This window comes from Coenobita brevimanus, chromosome 50 (assembly GCF_032717465.1).
Source record: "Coenobita brevimanus isolate Jiangsu-jjx chromosome 50, ASM3271746v2, whole genome shotgun sequence".
Lineage (NCBI taxonomy): Eukaryota > Metazoa > Arthropoda > Malacostraca > Decapoda > Coenobitidae > Coenobita > Coenobita brevimanus.
In genome coordinates, this window is record NC_137003.1 from 11,023,246 (window position 1) to 11,042,876 (window position 19,631).

The 19,631-nt window shown below is 43.1% G+C and overlaps 1 protein-coding gene across 2 annotated transcripts in view; it reads left to right on the forward strand.

The window, feature by feature from the left end:
• The first annotated feature begins 215 nt into the window (after positions 1 to 215).
• The window catches only part of LOC145399620 (uncharacterized), a 28,764-nt gene continuing 9,348 nt past the window's right edge, over positions 216 to 19,631 (forward strand). The window contains exon 1 of one of the 2 annotated variants that reach the window (XM_080272163.1): positions 216 to 990. The gene's annotated coding sequence lies outside the window, so the exon portion shown is untranslated. The remainder of the gene's footprint in view (positions 991 to 19,631) is intronic. The other variant, XM_080272162.1, reaches the window with a different exon arrangement.

A 19,631-nucleotide genomic window follows, 5' to 3' on the forward strand; every position in this document is an offset into this window, starting at 1 on the left:
CTCCCCTCCCTCCTTTCCTTCCTCCCACTCCCTGTCCTCTCCTTCCTCCCTCCCTCTGGACCCTGGTGGCTAGGTCCCGGATGCACATAAGAGTCGTCACGAGGTCCCACGAGACAACCACCCCTCCCTCCCTCACACACACACACACACACACACACACACACACACACACACACACACACACACACACACACGCAGGTTATAACACACACGTGGGGACGCAGCGCAGTCAGAAGCCAGCCACCATCGCATTCGCACACATCGACACAGAAGTCGCCAACATCTGTGACTCTCACCATCGTCATTACAGGCTATTATTGTCTACCGGGGCACGCTTTTCCATATCAAGTCCATTCAGTCGTAGTCACCCCACATCAGTGTGTGTACTAGACCATCTACTCATCGTTAGTTACCACAACCTTAGTAAGAGCGCAGTCTTCATTACATTATAGATACTGATACTACAGACCACTTCATCTTCACTAGGATTAGCACTACTGTTTGCCACCACACCACACATCTGAATTTACACTCACCGTCCATACGTGACATTGCTATCTGCAGTACTATATACACACATCATTACATCCACGTGCTCACTCCTTCAGTCACCCATTCATTCACTCACTCATTCCTCTGATTTCGGTCACATTATCACCCATGTAAACTGCGTCTATCTACGCAGATTCCTACGACTGCTGTAAACAGTAGCTACCGTTCACAGAGTTTGAGCAAGTTCATTGCATCAGCCACTAGCAGCATCGCATCACTGAATTCTACCGTCTACTCACAACCATCCATCTAGCTTACCCAAATATCACAGTAGTTCGCTACCCTCATCTACACAAACGACATCCATTACGCAAATCACCTTCTATACTCACCACCACCACCATCTGAGTTAACTACCACCATCCGCGCAAGTAACCACAATCAACAAACACCACCACCACCACCAGCATCCCTGCCCACCCTCCTTCCCGCACCCAGGTAAGGTTTTGCGTCCGTTGTTGTTTGTTGTCGTGTGATGTCTGTCGTTTGTAGTGCTGTTTGCTTGTTTTGGCTGTGGCTTCTAGTACCACTGTCAGTTTTCGGTGCGTCTGTGCTTTGTTTTGTTGCTTGGTGTGTACGATTATATACTTCCATTGTTTTTGCTTTAAGGCGTTATTTGTGACATTGGTACCCATTCATTTGTTTGTGGAGCCATGTTGATGTGTTTTCGATATTTTCTCTCGCTCTGTGTCAGCTGTGTGTATTGTGATTTATACAGTTTATTTTTTTCTCTGCGTATATGTCTCTCCTACCACTGTGCTCACCTTCTTTATGCCTCGTCTGTTGCTGTAATGGACAAGTAATTTGCTTACTTCAGACTACAAGGTCACGTCCAAATATTCCACGTGGACAGCCCCCACCCGCTCCCCCTCCTCCTTCATTAAAGCACACAATTGTTGGACAGAGAGAGAGAGAGAGAGAGAGAGAGAGAGTTTGACAGACAAATATACAGACAGACAGATTTATATGAACTTGTAGTTCGCTGATTTTGTCTCGTAGATAAAAATTCGCAGGTGATGGCATGATGAAAGAAACAAAGTAAGGTAATTAGGAAGGAGGGAAGGACGTTACGGAGATGAGTTTGTATCAGTGTGTGTGTGTGTGTGTGTGTGTGTGTGTGTGTGTGTGTGTGCGCGTGCGCGCGCGTGTGCTTTGTTGTTTTGCGTGTATAATGGTAAATGAAATTCAGACATACGCGAGGTTTATATTATAGAGTATGATTTGTCCTGATCATTTACCTGGCCACATTTATTTGCCATATAACTTTGTTGAGAAGTTTATTTGTAACGCATACCATTTTGTAGTTAACCCGGTCAGGCTATCTGTGCAGTGCTTTATCAGCGCTTATGAGACTGTCTCAACGAAGATGAATTTTACTACAATGCTGGTTAAGCTGCGGTCAGCGTTACCTCTGTGGATATGGTGCTATGATGAGCAGCGTTGAATCCCACATCCAACTGACGTCATTTGTTATTCAGTCTTACTATTTCTCGACTACATTACTTTGCTCAAGAAATATTTTTCGAACTGGAGGTATTGACTGTAGATATTTAACTCCTTTCTCTACTGGCGGGTTCTTATCTGGCACAAATCGTGTGGAGATAGCCAGTATACAATGAACAATACGCAGTCTGACTAAAGGAATTAACTGGAAAGTAGGTGGGTCGATTACAGTAAGTGGCGTTAACAGTTAAACATTATCCCTTTCAGTACAATAACATCTTTTTTATATATTTTTCTTATTACCTCCAGGTGTAAGATGTATTTTCCGGTTCAGTAGACGTGGAGAGAGAGAGAGAGAGAGAGAGAGAGAGAGAGAGAGAGAGATGAAAAGGTAGAGGATCATGATAGAAAGGAATTAATGAAACTGAGAGACATGGCGGAAAGGAAAGACATGAAGTTGATCGTCAAGTGGCAGGATATAATTTGATGTGTTGTGTAAAAGAAAGCGAGTTCTATCCAGAGGGACAGTCTGATGATTTTAATTTCATTGGGATTTTGCTAATCTTACACTAAACCCACCGACATGTTATAAAAATTCCTCCTCTAATACTAACACATCAGTCCTCAATTAAAGCCTTAGGTGTACTCAATTCTTGTGTATATGTGTCGAAAAGGTAACAGTGTGAAGGTGCGTGATATGTAGACTGATTGCTGGGCTTTAGAGTGCGGGCTGTCAAGTTTATGCCCACACACACACACACACACACACACACACACACACACACACACACACACACACACACACACACACACACACACACACACACACACACACACACACACACACACACACACACACACACACACACACACACACACACACACACACACACACACACACACACACACACACACACACACACACACACACACACACACACACACACACACACACACACACACACACACACACACACACACACACACACACACACACACACACACACACACACACACACACACACACACACACACACACACACACACACACACACACACACACACACACACACACACACACACACACACACACACACACACACACACACACACACACACACACACACACACACACACACACACACACACACACACACACACACACACACACACACACACACACACACACACACACACACACACACACACACACACACACACACACACACACACAAAAGGCGTGCGGGCAGTCTCAGGTGCCAGTGCATTACACCAAACAAACATGCAGGTACCGACAAAGGCAGAATCGTGCTCATTGGCGAAATTGTTACCTCAAAAGCGTGTCGTTGGGAACACTCTGTATCGTGACAAGCGTTATTCAGGTCCTTTTGTTGCAGTGTATGTGTGTGATGGAGCATGTCTGTTTATCCGTGCGTTACTGTTGAATGCCCATGGTATGTTCCTTTCTGGTGTTTATTATCCACATCTTTTTGCTGTGTTCCTCTTGTGCCATTTAAACCCATTTTTTGATTGTGCATGTGTTCTCTTCAAGCTGTTTATGCAATGCAGGCCCTTCATTGCTAAGTGTAATTCACAGTCCATGACACTGAAGCACGTATGTACAATAAAAATAGTAATTTAATAGCCATTATCAGCAAGAGGTAGATATTGGTAATCAGTATTGCAGTATTTTAGGCTTTTGTGACTGACTTGTTATGACCCATCCAACCAACACCCCTTGCAATACCCACATCAAACCCCCTGCAACACCCACACCACACCCACTGCAACACCCACATCACACCTGCAACACCCACGACACCCTTCCTGTACCATCCACAGCACGCCCCCTGCAACACCCAGACCACGTCCCCTGCAACACCCAGGCCACGTCCCCTGCAACATCCACACCACGCCGCCTGCAGCCCTCACACCAACTCACACCACATCTCCTGCAACACTTAAATCAAGCCCCTGCAACAGCATCATAACTCCCTCGCCCACACGTTAGCCGCGTCCCTCCCACACCGTTCACCGTCATTTACCCTTTTTGGTGATGTAATCTGAAGCATGCTTGGCCCGCCATTGAAATGTCCCCTCTTAAAACTGGTTGGCTTTTTTTCCCCATGACCATTTAATATCTGCATAATAGAGAGAGAGAGAGAGAGAGAGAGAGAGAGAGAGAGGGAGAGAGAGCGAGAGAGAGAGAGAGAGATTTAGGTATAATTAATATTTTGGGAGGTGTGTCCCCGCGTCTGGTACAGTCCATGTTACAGTATTTCACCTTACCTTTCCATCAGTCTGTTTGTCCAGGTACTTGGTGATGTACTTGAGTTGTTACAGTTTTGTCATAATTATATATAATACCTGTGATGCCTCTTTAATTATCTGCTGTAACTACTGTAACAAAATTTTTCGAGACATTGACGTAGGGGACCCTAGGGAAGCATTTACATGTTGACTATAGCGTGCGTTCACCTGTTGAATGGGTTGCTACTTGAAAAGCAACAGGAAAAACTGCATTAAATATCTGCCGAAACCGACACTAGTCAAGGAAGAACACCACACACAAAATGCTGAAAAAGGGTGGCGATTTGCAAGGCTCCAAGTGACGTGGTTTAAACTGCGCCGTAGCGATGACATAAAACATTAGTGGGAAAGTGTTGTGGTAATAGAGCAGGCTAACATTTTCCCTAATTAATATAACCTTGGTACGGGTGAGCTTATGTAAAACCCTCTTATACAATAACATACATCACGAGGTCTATGACGTAAGACCAAGAAATTATTTTAAATAAACCTTAAGGAATATGTCCTTTCTTCAGTAGGGGATACCAATAAAAGAATGAGTCACACACACACACAATGTACACAGGCAAGCATCCCAACACACACACACACACACACACATTCATTAGGAGGCGCCGACAAGCACGAAGGCACTCCCAGGGACACGCTAGCTTCCTGACCCACATTAATAACAGCGTCTCATTCATCTCACTCTTTGCATTTAATACATTTTTATATAACATCATTTTTTTCCCCATTGTCCTTCAACTTATGTCGTGAGCTTTTCTGTCACATCTAAAGCTGCTGAGGATGTAGGGTTAATTCCTACTCTTAAATGATCTGGATTATTGTGGCCTGTCTTCAAGCCCTTCTATGATCCACTCTCTCAAAGGCTCAAAGACGGTGATGTGCGATTGGCTTATTTTTTCTTTTTTTTGCTCACTATCTTTTAGCGTAATATTCATTGTTATCTTTATTTTCTACTTTATTCAGTATACTTCATTTCAATGTTTTCATGAACTCGTATACCCGTTTTCCTTTCATTATTGCGTTATGTTTGGGGATTTTTTTTCCTTTGCTTTCATTGTCCTACTATACCCTTCTCTTTCTCTCTCTCTCTCTCTCTCTCTCTCTCTCTCTCTCTCTCTCTCTCTCTCTCTCTCTCTCACACACACACACACACACACACACACACACACACACACACACACACACACACACACACACACACACACACACACACACACGTACTCCCCTTTCTGTCCCCTCTTCCATTTTCCACCCCCTTACCCCTCTGTCAACACCAACCCCTCCCTCTTGTCCCGCTTCCTGCCAGCTCTCTACAGATTCTTCTCCAGTCCTGTATTCTGCTGGTATATTTCTCTCTCATGTATCACCATTCAAGTTTTTCATGCGTCTCTTCTTGCCATTCACGGTCGCCTTTACTCTCTCTCTCTCTCTCTCTCTCTCTCTCTATCGTACTGTGCTTAACTACTCTTTTTCTACATCCATTTTTTCCCCTTCCTACTGACGCCACTTCTAAAGTCATTCCTTCCAATCAAGTTAGCTAAGCTCCTTCCATTACCTCTCTTTGACAGCCTTTTTGCTTCCTTCCATTTCACCCTCTTTTCTTGCCCATGCTACTTGTTTTTACTTCCTTAAATACTTCCGCCCCTCTTCTCCGTCTGTCTCCTTCCTTGCGTACTATACCGTACATCCTCTTCCGCCTTTCTGCCTTCTGTGCATTTCCACAGTTCTGTTTCTTCATCCAGATGTCAAGCCTTAACTTGTGACTCATTTTACATTCATCCTTCCTACCCTTTTACCTATACTTCCCTTCCGCCCTTCTTAATGCTACTGTACTTTATCCCTATCTCGTTCCTCTCTCAACTCCTTTTCACCCCTCTCCCACCCCCTTCCCACCCCTCTCCCACCCCTCTCCCACCCCCTTCCCACCCTTCTCTCACCCTCTTCTTACCCCTCTCTCACCCCCTTCTGACCCTTCCACTGCTCCCCCCAGTAACACTCACATTCTCCTTTCCACACCTACTCCCTTCTTCCCATGACCCTCGCTCGTCTGTGGTACTCTCAACGCTTTCCCTTTATTTTCCTGCTCTGTTATAGTCATTACCTCGCTCTTCATTTCGTTCGACTTACTTGACCCGCCTCCTTAACACACCTTTCCCGCAACACATCTATCAATATTGTCTTCATATTTCACTCTCCATATGTCGCCAACTTCTTCCCACGTTCAGCTGCTTATCCTCTCATCCCCATCATTTTCTCACGCTTTCGCTTTCGTTACCTTCATTCCACTCCAGTAGCTTTGTCTTTTTACCTTCCCTCTCATAATGTCTCAAGCCTTTCCTCAACTCATTTGCTTCTTCGCGTTTCCCTTACTTTTCCTTCGTTCTTTTCCTTCCCTCAGGCTTCTCCATTACCCTTCTCTCCCCTCGCTTTCTGTCTGCCTCTCCCTCGCCCCGCCCTAGGTCCCTCCACCCCTCTCACGGCCCCTCGATGGTAAGTGTTCTAACAATGAATATCGTCCCCAGCCTACCGATCAATCAACTCTATCACCTCTCTCCTTCCCCCTCTCATGCTCATCTCTTTCCTGCCACCTCTCTCCTTTACTTCTCTCTCTCCTTTCTTCCCTCGTGCTATCCTCGTTCTTACCACATCTTTTCTTTCCTTCTCTCATACTCTTTCACTACTGTGTCCTCTTCAATCTTCTATTTCCTCCTCCCCCTCCTCTTATTCTCTTTTCTCCTCCTTTTCCTCTATCTGTCATCTCTTTCCTGCCTCTCTCTCTCTCCTCCCTTGTCTCTCCTCTCTCCTCTGTGTTCTAATAATTTATCCTATTCTTCCTCTTATTCCCTCCCATCCCCTACCCTGCCACTCTCAACTTTCTGCCTTTTTTTCTCTCCCTCCTTTCCTCTCCCCTCTCATCCCACCCCCAGAGTCTTATCCTCAGTTTTGCTTCCTTACCTCCCCTCTTTTCTTCTCCCCACCATTCCTCTCGTGCCTTCATCCATTATTTTATCTGCTAATCTCATTCTCTCCTTTTCCTATATTCTTGTGTTTTTCCGATACCCTTTTCCGTTTTATCTTTGCTTAAACTTCACTAATTTCTCCTCCCTCATATTTTCTTGTATTTATCACTCTCTGCTTCCTTACATTCATATTATCTTTTCAGCTGTAGGAGTCATTTCCCCCTAAGCTTACACTTTCATCTTCTGCTCCTTTCTCTAAACATGATTCGTCCTTTCACTGTCTCCACCCCTTCCTCACCCACTTCCTTCCTGTTTTCCTTACTCTTTCTCAATCGCTATCATTCCTCCTCTCCTTATCTTTGCCCGGCGCTGGTTGCATTCACCTCCCTTCACCTATACCACGTATTTCCTCCCCTTTATGTTTTACCTGTCAGTTATATCTTCATGCTGTTGGTTCCCTCCCACTGACTCTCCCTCTTCGTTGCACTTTCTGTCCTCTAAGCCCCTCTCTCACTGTATCATCCGTCTCGTAACTAGATGTCATCTTTCATACTCCTTAATAGGCCTACCTGTATCTCTTTCCATTCTATATAATTCCCTTAATTTCTTCTCAGATTTTCGCCTTTTCATCTATACTGTTATCCTATCTTTTAGTAAAATCTCCTTGTTTTTCCATTCACCATTGTCCCATCAGCATTCACCCCCTCCACCATACAAAAATCATTAACATCCTCATTCTTCTAAAACTAATATTTTTATCTTTCCTTTTCCCATTTTCATTCTTCACCACATATCTTCCCACACCAACTCTTCATCTGTCTTCTCCAACCTTTTTCCTTCCTCCGTTCTCTTTCCTTTCGGTCCACTACCTCCCTCCTTTCCCATCATCACATCTTTTTCTTTTTCTTCCTTGTCTTCCTACCTTATCTCCTCACTTTCTCCTCCTCCTCTTCCTCTCCTCTTATCACCCTTTCCCTCCACTCCCCCTCCCCCACTCTTATCATTCGGGTCCCTCGCTTCTCCCTCCCTCCCTCTCCTCACCCCTTCGATGTCCTAACCCCTTGAGGAATGACCTTTGGTTGGTCAGGACTTTATTAAATAGCTCAAGGGAGGGTCATTCTCGTGTGTGTGTGTGTGTGTGTGTGTGTGTGTGTGTGTGTGTGTGTAAGAGAGAGAGAGAGAGAGAGTGTGAATGTTATTTATGAATAATAGTGCTACAGTGATAATGAGTGAGGCATCACCTGAATATCTTTGAGAGGTTCTGTGTTTGTGCGTGACGGTAGTGTTTACATGTCTGCGAGTAAGAGGAGGAGCAGTGCTTGAGTGTTTATGTGTGAGAGGGATTGCTTGACTGAGGGTGAGGCGGACAGGGGCTGTATAATACTGTGGGAGGTGCAGATGACATTTGAGAAGGAAACTGCTTGATTACTTGCAAGAGGAGTTGCTTGTTCGTTTGCTTAAGAGGACTGAGGATTTTTCAGAGGCTGCTGCTTGCTTGAACAGGGATGGTGCTTGATTTGGAAGAAAGATTGTGCTTGACTGCGAGATGGTTGTTGCTAGTTTTTTATTTTATGCACGAAAGAAGGAATCAAAGGCTAAGAGCCCAAAATAGGGTGCTTGATCGAATGAGTGTATGTGTATGTGCTTGTCTGAATGACGATTGATGCCTGTTTGAGAGAGGGTTGGTGCTTGTTTGTGAGAGAGTTGGTTCTTTCCTGAGAGAAGATTGATGCTTGTTGAGAGAAGGTTGGTGCTTGTTCAAGAGAGGGCTGCTGCTTGTTTGACAGAGGGTTGATGCTTACTTGAATGTTGGTCAATGCTTGTTGGAGAGGGAGGTTGGTGTATTTATCAGACAGGGTTGACATATGATTGAAATGTTGTTGATTCTTGTTTGAGACAGAGGTGGTCTTGATTGTCTGTAGGACGGGTTAGGTCTTGTCAGGCTAATCTGTATAATCTCCTACTTTCATCCCCCCTTGCCTCATATTTACTTCACTTACCCCTCGAATTCCTCGCATACTTTCCTCCTGTGGTGTTGCGTCATCCACCAGATTAACTGCTCCTGACGCTGTGTGTCGGATTGTGTTTATCATCTTGTTTTAGTCGTAGGTAGCATATGTTGGCTTCCTCTTTCATGGAGAAACTTTGTGTTGGTAGTAATTAAATGGCGGAATAAGTGAAATCTCATCAGAGGGAGAGGGGGGGGGGAGAGAGAGAGAGACCTAACACCTCAAGATTATCTGCTCTTTAGTGTTAACTTTTACGGTTATACTCGTCACTTTAAAACTACGATTTGGTGTGGTTAGTTTAATGTGATAAATTATTCAACTTATCTCATGGTGCCGAAATAACCATTGAGACTGAATCAACAGTTTCATATTTCACTGTGTTGAAATAGGAAGTCCCTTGAATTCTACAGCATAATTTCCATTTTTTGATGCGAAATAAATAAAATAGCAAAGTGGTAGCTTGAGGAATATCGTAAGTGTTCCAATCTTTTTTTTTTTTTTTTTTTTTTTTTTTTTTAAAGAGGGGTGGGGCAGAGAAAGAAACTTGCCTTGGAGATAAAGCCTCAAGATAAGTACCATGCATGCGGCAACATAACTCTGTATGATGTAATAATGCTTCCTAGACCATCTTCAGTAAAACCGCCGCCAAATAAGATGTGTGTGAGGGGGTCGGAACCTTTGTGGCATTACTAGAATTGTCCACGTAGCGTCCGGTGCATTCTGGGACTTAACTTGTTGGTTTGGAGGTGGGGACGTAAAGTGCTGAGAAAGGAACATATGAATTTAAAAAGGGGGCTATCACTTCCATAAATTATAACAGATGGCACATTGTTCTCTAATAGTTTCTTCTGTTAATAATGAAAAGTTAATTTGCAACTGTAATCTTAAGTAGTCATAAGAATGCTACGGAACATCATTTAATAAAACATCAGGTTACTTGACAGAGTAATATTAACTTCACAGTATAATCGTTTTCAGTTTTTTGTAGCAAGGCAACGCTGACTATATACACTTAGATAAACTGATACGTAACTTTATTGTGTTAGCTTTAAGATATACTAAAGGGAACAACTTTTATGATATACGGTATTTATGTTCCATTCTCAAAAATACACACTGTGCCAGAAGAAAGATACTGTAAGTTTAAGCTGGAACACTGAGTTCAGACGGCTGACTGGAGGATGGAGGAGGTGTGGGCGTGAAGTGTGTGGGCAGAATGTGAGCTAGTGGGGAGAAAGATATGAATGGGGAAAAGAAATTTATCTATCCTTTTGTCTACTGCCTGACGCTATGTTCCGAAAACTGATTCATGTATTCACAAAAGAACAAACCCAGTGGCTTACGCTGGGATGAGGCTGGTGTCGCCCTTCATGGCTGACTCTCCGATGATTCATAAAGATAATTCATTCTCGTTCAGCGATTAAATATTTCCACAAAAACTTTCCTATGTACACGTAGTACCAAATTACCCAGTAATTATGGATATAATAGTTATTTCCCCTATATAACATACGGTGCAGAACCTACTAAAAATATTAAAAGTCTGGTTTTAAAAATAAATACTATGACCATTATTTCTTAAATGAGAATAAAGACTGACCATTATAATAATATCAAAAGAAAAAAAAAAAAAGAATCTGGACATTCGTGGAGTCAGCTTTCACAGCAAAGTAGGTGATTCACACGACCTACTTCTGGAACATGTACTGCACATTCTTTCATTAAGCCAACGTAACTTGGTCTGACGTAAATTCACTCTGATTCAGCAGAGTTTCCCCAGAATACTCATGGCGTCACCACCCTTGACCTTATTATCCTCATTCAACAGCAATTACGTTCATCCTTTTGAGAGCTCGTGCGCCGTGGTCTGTTTTGCGGGGTTGGGGTAATGCCGGAGCTGCGTCACGCCCACAGTTTTATCGGATATTACTTCTGTTGCCAGGCCCTAATGTTATGGCTGTTGGTAGGCCGTCATGGCTTACTTTTGCTTTCGTTTTAGCTAATTGGGATTTTTTTACGCAGTGATGGGTCATTTACGAGCAATTATAGTGGATGGACGTCGTTTAGGATGTTATTATCAATAATAATATGAAATGGAGGGATGGAGGGATGGGGTGGAGAGGTATATGAGAGACGGGGGTGTGAGTTGGGAGCAGGGCAGTGAAATGGCGGGGGACAGGGCGACGTGGAGGAGATTTGTTTGTGGCCACCCCAAACGGGATTGAGGCGTCTGGCAATAGATAGATAGATAGATAGATTATCAACCCTGCCATTGAAGTGAAATGCCTTACATAATTCTGACATAACAGCACTTTTTCTGTCTATTGCCAGACGCCTTAATCCCGTAAGGGGTGGTCACAAACAAATCGCCTCCATGTCGCCCTGTCCCCCGCCATTTCACTGCCCTGCTCCCAGCTCACATCCCTCTCTCTCATATACCTCTCCACTTCATCCCTCCATCTCATCCTTGGCCTCCCCCTCCCTCTCCCACTTTTTCCATGTGCGCAACTTGCTGCTTGTAAGTGTTGAACAAGTAATCCCATCCTGTAAAGCTGATAAGAACAGAGTAAAATGCCTAGAAATAGCAGTCATACTATGCATGGAAACAATAGAACAAATAAATGACATATTTAGGTTTCTTCCAGCATTAGTTAGTTTATTATTAGGACAGCAAAATTACCACCAGTAATTCCAGTAACTATCATAGCAGTAGGCACCAGGGTTTAATTAATGCTCAATTCCAGTTATTTACCTCGTTGTCTGTATCTCTGTATGATACGTCATTCCTGTCCTTTTTGCAGGTCTAGTAACAGCCAAACTCTCACAGAAGTTGTCTAACATGGGTAACTCGGAGTGGTGCAGTAGTCCTTTCTTGTAACGTTCTTATGTATATAATTATGATCATGTGGGGTGTGTGAGTACACCTCCTTCACCTCCTTCCTTAATTTCTCCACCCCACCTCGCCTGTTACAACACCCCATTCACATCTAAAAACCCCCTTCCCGTACTGTCCTACCCACTCACTGGGTCGGGGTAAATACAGTAAGCAAGAATTTTGCAGTTATGTGTTGGTAACTTGGTAAAGGTTTCTAAAACGAAACCGTGTTACTCAGTAAAAACCTCCATCTCTCTGTTTATGTAAGGACTGGATTTCTAAAGACACATGATGACTGCATTGTAAGAGAGGATAAAAACATTTTTATCCTGAATGATAATTTACCATCAGTCTTTTTTGAGGATTAAAGTGTCTTGTAACAGACAGACACTTCCGAGGGAGGTATGTGAGTAAGACTGTTAATATTTGTACATTGTATTAACGATGCAGCATTGGTATATAGCTGTGTAATGCCTGATAATCGAAGTTCATGCAAAACTTACTTGGATGTGACGTTTTGCTGTCATTAGAGACGAGAATTATCTTATTGGTTGGGCGTACTAACACACTGTATGTTGGTGCTGACATCAAAGATACAAAACTTCCTTTTTATTATAATGTATGATGTAAACTTGGTCTCCTATATGAATAACTTTTAGGTGGTGTGTCCATATTTCATAACCTAGTTAACCAATTAGTGCCTTCATAAATCATCGTTACAGTGCTCTCACTTTGCTAATGAACACTTGCCCTGCTTCTGACCCAGACTGTCCGTGTTTTCGTGTAAGTCCGTTGTAAATTCTCGAGTTGCCTGCGAATTGAGGGGATGAAGACAATGAGCTGTTAACCCCAATGTCTGTGTACGTAGCGCGGTAGCTTGTTCGGAATGAGTTATTTGTTCTCATTTTTGGATAAAGTTTATACAGTGATTTTACACTGTATTCGTTCATTTAACTTAGATCTGTTTCTCATGTCCTTTGCCTATCCTTATCTCTTCCTTCAATAGTTCTCTTAAGAGGTCAATGACATATTATAGCACACTTTTAGCCGGTCTTGCTTGGTGATATGTGGACCAAGCATTGCACATTTAAAACTTACACACACACATCGTAAATTAGCTTATGCTTATGTCGCTTCTTGACACAACGGTGCATTATTGACACTGATCTCCTTTAGCTAGGCAAAGGAAATGAATACTTATAAATTATTCTATGACAATGCTTAGATTTGATTGAAGGTATAAGGGCATATCATGGACCAGTTTGACTAACCTTTCATTCAGTATCCTTCAGAATATTTCAGCTCTTCGTTTTCCCCTACCATTCTCTAAATCTCTCTTCTTTTCTCTCTTCTTCCCCCACCCGCCAAACCCCACACTCCCTCCTACCGCTGTGTGGGGTTAATTGGCCTCTCGTGGTCGTGGGTCAACAGGCAAACAGACAAACACAAGGGTTGAGCCGAAGGTCAAACACGGACTCGGTGGTTGTTTGTTTGCTGCCTGTGTGTGTTTCAATGCCAGTTTGTTGGTTTGTTCCTCCTGATAAGTTTGTCCACTTATTTGTCAGTGTAACTCGGGGTACGTTCGTATTTCATGCGTTCGTGATGAGTGTTATAAGAGTTTGTGGGATTCTGATGCCCTTGGGTCATATGAGGTTTCCTTGCACCACTTCCTTAGGGATTTATTTTACTTATTACACCTCATGTTTCTCTTGAATGTTAGCTACGTCTTTGCACATATTGCATAAATCATAGACAGGAGATTAGATTATTAACATCCAGTAAGTGAAATCAGTCAGAAAGGAGGAGGTGCTGGGGAGACTACGTGAATTTGGTTCTTTGGTTATGCTTTTCTTGTTTGGTGGTTGGTTTTACGTACATTTTTGCTCGTTTGGTCTACTTGTTTACTGGTGTGTGGTGAGTCGTTTCGTATGTTTTGTCCATATTGTGTGTGTGTGTGTGTATAGATAGATAGATATATAGATAGATACAGTATATAATACGAGTTTTGCAAAATTAGGAATACTGGCGATCTGGGTTTAGATCCAGCAGTATAACAGCACATGAACTTCACTCGTACGTACTGATTATCAAAAGGATACAGAGAATTATGTGCAAGGATAAAATACGGCGAGGAATACATGAAGTCAGGAAGCGTGGGGTAGCGAGAGGAAGTGTTGATGTGATAGGATGGCTCAGAAATGTTTTTGTTGAAGCTTTGTTTGACGAACTCTGACATTAGGCTTCCAGCTATATAAAAGGTTACTGTCATCGTTTCTTTCTTTTCTCCTAATTCTTTTTTTTTTTTTTTTTTTTTTTTTTTTTTTGGTAGTGGAAGCCTACCATCCCCTCAGTTTCCTACAAACAGACTGAGTGGCAAGTCAAATCGTTTCTTGGCGGCCAGGAAACGTTTAGTATGTTGGATGGTAACTGTATGACGCTATGGACTCATGGTGATGAAGTGGGTTATGGCGTTGGCTGTAAGGTTGTAGATAGATAGATAGAGAGATAGATAGATGTATATAGATAGATAGATATAGATTAGATAGATAGATAGATAGATATAGATAGATATAGATATAGATAGATAGATAGATACTGTTCAGTACCAACGACGTGTCCTTACACATTTCTCCTCTTTTGGAGTCTATGTTAATCGTTTTTTATTTTCTTAACATAATATCCGCCGCTATCTGGTTTTCTCTCTACGCCCGTCCTCCCCGCCATGGACTGTAATGGACCCTGCCGCTCATTTGAATATTGGCGCGTAATTATCTTTCATGGCGGGAGTGGCAGCTGCGTCCCTTTCCCTTGATGCCTGGCGGAATACATTACGTTCGGCGCTTTATTTCCCACGCTAGAGATAATTGCAGTTCGTTAGCGTTAATTTCCGAGGCAAAACCACGGGATATTTTGGTGTGCTGGTTTGTTGTTCGAGTGATAGCGAATTCCAGGGTTTGCCGTGGTGGTGTTGTGCAGGGAATAGGACACAGCCTGATGGTGATACTAATGGTGTCTGTCACAAGTCGTTGGTTCCCGATTCTTAGAGTTTTGCTGTAATGGATGGCTGGGTGGGACGAATGTACGACGACGGGTTGACATTGGCAAACCCTGGTAGACTGACAAATTTATGGCTGCTGGATGGCAGTGCCACTCTCCCTAATGGACAGACGAACAGGAGGCGACGGGATGGCAATGCGACATTCCCCAAAGGATGGTAATGCGACAGTACCTATACTATTGGAGAGACAAAGGCTAAGGAAAGACAGTGCAGCAGATCCTGATGGATAGACAAATTTATAGCGACGGTATGGCATTGCGGCAGACCGTAGTGGATAGACAAATGTTTAGTTACGAAATGGCAATGTTGCTGTAGTTATGAAATGGCAATGTTGCTGACCCTGGTGCACAGGCAATTGCTTGGCTACAGGATGGCACTGCGAGATTTATTTAGTTGATGGGCAAATGGCAGCTGACTGGCTCCTGGACTGTTGGCTGCATAGCTAATGATGAGAGAACCAGATGGTGGATGGCCTAAGGGACAAATGGAAGACAGTGGAATGGTTGGATGCTTGACAGGGAAGATGAATGAATGAAGAATTGAAGGGAAATGAGAGAGAGGGGGGGGGAGGAATCGTGTTTCCATCCGATGGTTCCGTCTTTCTGGAAAAATATATATATATATATATATATATATATATATATATATATATATATATATATATATATATATATATATATATATATATATATATATATAAAACCTTGTCTCAGTACATCACTGCTTCTCTGTCCACAGCTGTGTCTCCTTGCCCTACTGCCTATGCCTAAACCCTTTCTGGCTCCGTAATTTCCATCCTCCCTTGCCTACCTCCTTGATCCCTGCCGACCTACGTCTCAGACCTGATCCCAAGGGAAACAGAGATCTGAGAGGCACCTCAGAGTGGCTACTCTCTCTCTCTCTCTCTCTCTCTCTCTCTCTCTCTCTCTCTCTCTCTCTCTCTTCCGTCTTACTCTTTTTCAAGCTTCTTTCCCTTCTTTCGCTGTCTCTCTCCCTATATTTGTTTCATATTACATGCTTTCCTCTTCCACCTCGTCTTCTCTCTCTCTCTCTCTCTCTCTCTCTCTCTCTCTCTCTCTCTCTCTCTCTCTCTCTCTCTCTCTCTCTCTCTCTCTCTCTCTCTCTCTCTCTCTCTCTCTCTCTTCGTCCCTTCCCTTTCCATCGTCCCGCTTTACAGCGAGCGTCTTAGATCTTGCCCTTTCATTGACCATTTTCGCTTCACTACACACACCCTCTCCGGTTCCTCCTTAGTTCTCTCTCTCTCTCTCTCTCTCTCTCTCTCTCTCTCTCAACCGCGCATCTTAAATTACTGTCTGCACATATCCGTAACAGGAACTTCCCATACTCATTTATCTCTATACCACAAGCTTCTCAATGTGTATTCATTTCCCCATCCCTATCTTTTCCAAATGAATCCCTTACTAGGACCTGTTCTTTCCTCTCCTAACCCCCAACACACTGCATCATCGCCCTCACTTAGAGGACGTATTTTTCATTCTAATCTTGATGTCTTCAGTAGTTTAGGATATACTTTTTGAACGGGACAGGGTGCATAGTCTTCATTAATTACAGTATATTACCTGCTTTTTCAATGCTGGATACGACTATCGGAAATATCAAGAATGAACCACAAAACTACGTCATCTTATGAATCGGTTAACGCCTACCCAAGCCCTGCTCCTAAATCTGAGTTCCTTTAATACCTGTTTCGTGTACCTCTCACCGTTTGTTTTTATCCTAAATCACATCAGTCTTGCGCTTATTCACAAGTCCCATAATTCATCTCCCAAGTGTATTGTTGCATCTTTCTTTAGTTGTTTCATTTATTGTACACTTTCTCCCTCTTATAATCTCAGCCATCTCCCCTTCGGCTTAGATTCACTATTTGTCAGTATATCAATTTTTTTTTTTTTTTCCCATTAAGTTACCTCCACTATCCCACACTTCGTTCCCTTATTAAGTGGTGTACATTTAAGCATCTCACTCTGAATCTCCAGGGATTTTCTTAACGCTAATTCTTCTCCTATCATAGTTTTTGGAAAGGTTTCATTCCCAGGAAGGAAAGACCTCCAGCCCATCGCATATTTCCTTTTTAATCACTTACGCAAACTGGCAGCGCGCGGGGAGGGCAAATAAATTCAAATACATCCTATAAATATTTTTTTGCATCATCTGCATATCTCAGGTCTCAGCCCTCCCAAGAAAAATAATAGTAGTTTTCTTCACTAGTGCTAGTTGATGATACTTTAGCCAGGTGTAGTCAGTTCTTCGTCTTCCTTGTTTCACTTCTTGACTCCGTACGTGACGCTTCTCCTCCTCGTTCAGCTGACATTTATTCAGTATCGTCCCTAAGTATCCTACACACCACCAGACTAACATCTGAATCCATCTTTTTATCTTTACCATTCCTCTGCGTATGTTCTTCGCCACGCCACCCACATTGACCACGCTCTAAGCTACTACATACAGCTTCCTCACAAACCACACCTTAAACACATACCTCACATCTCCTGCCTCATACACATGCACACACCCAAATAACACATCTAGCATCATTTCATCAGCATCATTCTTTGCTCCGCACTCCCTACCTCAACACTCTACCTCACACACCCTGCCTCTTACCCCAGCACATCACACACACTGCTTCACACACTCTGCCTCGTACTCCCAGCTTCACAAGAGCGCCTCACCTCACACACTGCCACGGCAAAAGTGTTGGAACCATTAATACCTAAGTAGCTGGCGGGGGAGAGGAGGCAGCGGGGCCGAGTGAAGGAGTAGGAGGTAGTGAGGCAGAAAGAGAGTGGGAGAAAGTACGGCAGATAGAGAGAGTGAGGGACAGGGAGGCAGACAGAGGGAGTGGGAGATAGTGAGGCAGACAGAGGGAGTAGGATATAATGAGGGAGACAGAGGGAATGGCGGAGACTAAGGCAGAAAGTGGGAATGAGAGAGAGTGAGGAAGACAGTTAGGTAGAGAAATGGAATAAGAGAAAGATGGGGTGAGAGATAGTGAAGTAAAAAGGTGGAATATAGGAGAGTGGTTGTGAGAGAGGTAGGCAGAAAGAATAAGAGGCAGAGGGAATGGAAGACACTGAAGAATACAGAGGGAAAGGGAGACGATAAGACAGACAGAGGGAGTGGAAGATGAAGTGGGAGTCGATTTGTCACGTGTAAAGGGGGGAGATAAGAGCGGGGGAGACTGTGACGGAAGGTATATTTGGTAATATTTTCGTAATAATGCAAAATTCCAGTGTTAAAAGAAGACTTTGCACAACAGACAGAGAAGATAGTTGCAGAATTAGTGAAACGTTCACTAATGTGAGTAAATACAGTAGAATTATATTTGCTTAGCTGTACATGCAGGGAGCAGCGAGAGGAAAAGGGGAAAGACACTTAATAAAAGATATAAGTATATTCATTCGTAATGTTGAAATAAAGATGGTTAATATCAACAAATTTACTGATATGGAACTGAAGCGAAAAAAGGCTTAATATAATTCAAAGTACACACACACACACACACACACACACACACACACACACACACACACACACGTCGATCAAAACAACACTCGCACTCGCTTCGCGAGCGCGGGTGTAAAATATCGCATTCGTCTAACTTCTCTCTTAAAGTGAAACTCTCACTCTTTCTCATTTGTCAGATCTCTTCCCCCAACCTCCTAACAGTCACCACATATCCTCTTTTGTTTCTGTGTCGTTGATGCTCTGTCTCAGCTACACGTCACTCTCAGTCCTGTCTCATTTGCATTAACCCTCTCATGGTCTGGGCGAAGTTTTCTATTGCAGTTATCGTCAGACGATTTTTTTTTAATTTTTGGACCAGGTAAAGGTTTTCGCACTGGAGGAGTTAGATGTAACTTTTATAATTAACTTTTTGCTCTCCTAGGCTAACTGTAACTCGAATGAAAGTTGCAAGTTTAAACTATACTGTTTTTACTTTAACGTATCCTTAAATTGCCATGTCTTCATTCGAGTTGTAACAGTATATCCATACTTGAATAAAGTGCTAGCCACGAAGAAGTGCTGTGGAAAGGATGGAGAGCTGGAACATTGTCTTTTTCAACCACTGAGTAACGTGAAATAAGCTGCATAATGAAAATCTGGGCCAAGTTGAGTAAAACCTGTATAATGAAAATACTTTATGGCATTCATGACGACAACCAACTCTCATTTTCGCTCGCCTACATCATTCCTCGCCGTCCCTCATCAGCTCACCAGCTCCCCCATCCTCACTCACTATCTCCCTCACTTTCTTTTCCCGTCTCCCCCCACAGACGGTCCCATTTATCACCGGAAAGCTCTGCTGTATTCGTACATTAGCTCTAACCACTCACTCATACACCCTCTCACTCACTCGCACACTAGCAGTCTCAACGCTCACTCATAAGTCC